This window comes from Oreochromis aureus, linkage group 18 (genome assembly GCF_013358895.1).
Source record: "Oreochromis aureus strain Israel breed Guangdong linkage group 18, ZZ_aureus, whole genome shotgun sequence".
Classification (NCBI taxonomy): domain Eukaryota; kingdom Metazoa; phylum Chordata; class Actinopteri; order Cichliformes; family Cichlidae; genus Oreochromis; species Oreochromis aureus.
Window position 1 is genome coordinate 975,001 of NC_052959.1, and position 4,900 is coordinate 979,900.

Below are 4,900 nucleotides of genomic sequence, written 5' to 3' on the forward strand. Positions count from 1 at the left end.
AGATCCAAGGCAGGCCAAACCTCTGTGTTACAACCTACATACAAAAGACAGACATTCACAATATATGGGTACACAAGTCTGTTTTATTTCAAAGTCTTTCAAACTTTGAAACGAACCTTGGTAGGGAACAGCTGTTCCCTACCAAGCATTTCTTGCAGCTGGCAACAACGGTCGTGCATTCAATATAGTTGTGACTTCTGCAAAAATGTGGTCAAAATCTCATGAGTAAGTTGAAGCATTTCTATCAGGCATTTCTGAAAGTTGTAACACAGAGGTTTGGCCTGCCTTGCATCTGAGCAACTCTGAGTGAGCAAATGCAAATGTGCCAGGCCTCAAGGACAATGGGTGGTTTGCACAACAAAAGCTGTAGGAGAAACAAGCTGACGACCTGTGAAAATCTCAGCAGGGGTGCTTAACACCTCGGGACTTGCACCAGAAAATAAAAAAGCCAGTAATTCTAGGGGGTATTGGGTTTAGGGAAGTTACGCAAATTTGCGCAGGATAGTAAATCTAGTGTTAATCAAAATTACGATCTGGGCTTTCAACGATCATTGAAAAGGAGTCGAGAGAATGAGTCGATTATTAGCACCTCCCTGGTGCTTTTTTCTCGCGCTGCTCCATGTGGCAAATCGAGCGCACCTCTCTGCGTTTCGAACACGCGTCACAACAATTAAGAGGAGCTAACAGAGGGAAGCTCGGAAAGCTAAGCAGAAGTTATTTGGAGAGGAGAGGGACTACCGTTGGTTGAAAAGAGATTTTTTTAAAAAAAAAAAAACTTTCAGTGGTGTGGAAACATTATGGGTTATTGTTATAGACTCGGTGCTGTTTCCTGCAGTATATTGCAAGTAAACCTGACAAGTTTGGGATCAAGTTTTGGGTGGCCTGCGACCTAAAATCCAAGTAGATTTGCAATGTCCTCCTATATCTTGGCAAGGACCCCAATCGTCCCAGTGGGGAGAGACTGTCTGAAAATGTAGTGATGAGGCTGATGGAACCATTCCTAGACAAGGGCAGAAATGTTACCACGGACAATTTCTTCACATCACTTTCACTTGCGCAAAAAAACTTAGACGGAAAACCACCATCCTCGGCACAGTCAGCAAGATTCGCCGGAAATTCCTCAATCCGCTAGATACACAAATCGCAATGAATTCACCACTCAGGTAGGCTGCAGGTCTTTTGTGGTTCTATGTTTATGTGTTTCATTGTGTGTAAAAGTGCTATGGAAATAACAATTTATCTTATTTCTTAGGTGTTTTCAACCTCTGCTGCCACGCTGACGGCGTATGCAGCCAAATGGAAGAAGACAGTCTATATTCTTAGCAGCATGCACAGCGTGGTTCACACTGATAACACCACCAAAAGGAAGCTAAACACTGTCGCCCTTTACAACACCACAAAGTGTGGCGTGGATGTGATGGACCAGATGGTGCGGGAGTACACGGTCCTATAACATGATTGACATGGCAGCACTGAATGCACATGTGCTGTATCAAGCATGCACCGGGACGCAGGAAAGACGGGTGGACTTCCTGGTGGAGCTTGCAAGAGAGTTGGCTAACTCTCATATGGCTGGGAAGAAGGCAAGAAAAGAACAGTTGCTTCGGACACAACCCTCCACACCTAGCCCTGCAAAAAGAGCCACGTGTCAGGTCAAACACAAATGCAAGAACAATCATGCCACTGTGCGATGTGTTCACTGCTACAGATACACATGTGGTAAATGCAGACTACAGATACCATGGCAGTGCCAGGATTGTGAGTGATTGAAATGTACTCACTCACTTTTTATTATTATCTGTAAATATGTGTACAAATGGTTGTTTTTGTAGAAATATTTTTTGTTTTTTTTGTACTGTTTTTATCAATAAATCTTTTGGAGATTTATTTTCCTGGATGATTGAGAATGCATCAAGACGAACACAAAATGAAGTTCACAGCTTTTAGCAGTTCCCCCTCCCCACACACAAACAAAGAGGCAGTTTGCAGTTAGAAATCCGCAATCATTCACACACCCCCACTCCCCTCCACAATTCTCAGGTAACGACCCAATTTACATATGAATTGATGCTAAAAGACTAGCCAAGTTAGCTTCCACTTGGCTGACAGAGGGTTAGAAAAGCCTGGGACTTCTAGTGTTAATTATTGGTATTTCAAGCAATTTGTTATTTTAACCCTCTGATACATTGATAGACAAGATGACTACAAGAACAACAAAAAAAAAAACTCTTTTCTTTAAATAGACATATTGATAGTGTCACTACCCGGTCTTAAGGCTTTGTTAAGTAAAGTTCCATAACAGTTTGTATATTGTAATTGGGAAAGTGATTACCTTGAAAGTTGGGAGGCAGATTTGTTGACCACGACAGTTAGTCCATTTTGGTGTACAGTAATTGGGAAAGTAATTACCTTGCAAAGCTGGGAGGCAGTGTTGTTGCTGAGACGCTGGTCGAATGCCAGCAGCAAGCAAACCCGGATGTTCACAGCTCACAGTTACCACCTCAAACTTTTCAAACAAATCTTACAAGAACATTAGGCAAAGTGATGTGCTTGCAAACCTAGGAGACAGTCTTGTTGCCCACAACAGTTTTGTTATAGAGTAATTGGAAAATTGGGTACCTTGCAAGGCTGACAGGCAGTCTCGTTGCTGGGAGATGGTCTTGTTGCTGAGGCTCTGGCAGAATGCCAGCTCCTGCTTTAACACCTTAAACTTTGCAAACAAATCTCACAGAACAATTAGCAAACTGATTGGCTTGTAACGCTGAAATGTAGCCTTGTACTGTCTGGTTTAGATTTCCTACTGAGAGACAAAGAGGAACTTTACTGTTTGGAAGAGAGTAAAAACACTGTACCATCTAATCTTAAAAGTTTTAATTACAAACAACAGCTCTATTTTCTAGATATCACCTGAACACACACAGAAAATATAAGGGGGACACTTACCTTGGCTGAAGCAAGAGTTGAGGTATTAAAGACTGCTGTAGTTAACGCCTTATGAAGACGGAAAAAGAGGTGTGAAACGCGGGTACAATGAAGCTATTGATTCGGACGCGACAGTCGCCTGTTAAAAGTTTTAATTACAAACGATACCGCTGGAATACAGTCGAAAGCTGTGTCCCAAAACATCAGCTGCATCCTCCGGAGGCCGCGTTTGAAGGCCGATTACGTCACAGCCAGGTGACAAAGGCTGTCGAAGGACCGGCCCCACGTAGACCGCGAAGGCCGGGTCCTCCGAAGGATGCAGCCGACCATATCAGCGTCAAAACATAGAAAATTCCTTTCAAAGTCAATTTCAAACGAGGGCCAAAGAGGCTTAGCTATGCTCAATATCCGCTAGCTAGCTTTAGCACAGTGCCAAAATCCAGTCAAAGAGCTCACCCAGAAACACACAAAAAAATCTCTTTCAAACCTACATTTCAAAGCAGAGGGACGCAGATACGCTTAAATTAGCCGATTAGCGTCTAACCACAGTCATTTTGTACATATTAGCGTCCAAACATAGAAAATTCCTTTCAAAGTCAATGTCAAACGAGGGCCAATGAGGCTTAGCTATGCTCAATATCCGCTAGCTAGCTTTAGCACAGTGCCGAAATCCAGAGAAAGAGCTCACCCAGAAACACACAAAAAAATCTCTTTCAAACCTACATTTCAAACCAGAGGGAGAGAGATACACTTACCTTGTAAAAGCTTACGGGTGTCTTAGTAAACACTTCAGAAAATCCCTGTAAGTTCAATTCCAAAGCGGAGGAGACGCGTTACCACTGAAGAGATAGCGACGCTGTCTCAGAAAAGCACGTTTACGGTCAATTTCAAAGCGGAGGAGGAGCGAAGAGATGCGCCGTTGATAGTGTCGTCATTGCTTAGTGTCGTCATTGCTACCCAAATAAGGGTAGACAGGCCGTACCACTCCGGACATACCACTAGAGAGAGCCAACACACCACAAATGAAGTCTGTTTCTATGGCGCCAAAAGAAGAATCTTTCTAAATTTGCACTAAAATATTAATATTTAAAAAACTATAAAAGTCATGAACACCAAAAGTCGTACCATACTAGTCCAGCTCCAGCCGCACAAAATGATCTAACATATGTAACCCTATTGTCAAAACTGTTTGGCAGAGGAGCGCGGGAAAATTTTCACTAAAATATTAATATTTAAAAAACTATAATAGTCATAAACACCAAAAGTCATAGCACACCATTCCAGATCCAGCCGCACAAAATGAGGTAACATATATGAAGTTTGTCTCAAAACTGCGGGGCGAATTTCGCTGCAAAATTTCAGGCGGAAACTGGAGAATAATAATAATAATAATAATAATAATAATAATACTAATAATAAATCCGAGGAATAGTAATATGTGTGCCTCTTGGCATAGGCACACATAATAATAAATCCGACGAATAGTAATATGTGTGCCTCTTGGCATAGGCACACATAATAACTAGAAAGCGAAAATTTCAGAAGAAATTTTAAGTGTGCCTATGCCGCTGCTAATCACTGTAGTTTGCCATTCATACGGCTACAGAGAGCAAAACTCAGAAGAGCAGCCATTCTCCACCATGAACTATGGTAAAAACAAACACCGCTCACGCTTCACAGATGACAGCTTACAGTTTTGTGTAAAGATGAAGTTACCATTACAGCGCCGATTTGCAGACGCTGTGCACACAGGTTCATGAGCAGAAGTCCCATTGTACCACGGCAGATCCGACAATGTTTGCATGAACACGCTTTGAAGCATTACGTTATGGACCACTTTTCACACATGGTTGGTTTACCCAAACAGCCGGCTGTAGCTTTTCAACTCACAGCCCGACACACACCAAAAAAACAGCCGAGAGAGCACAGACAACGCCCGAGAGGCGTAATTGCAGGTGCCGCTCAGGTGGGTCCACCT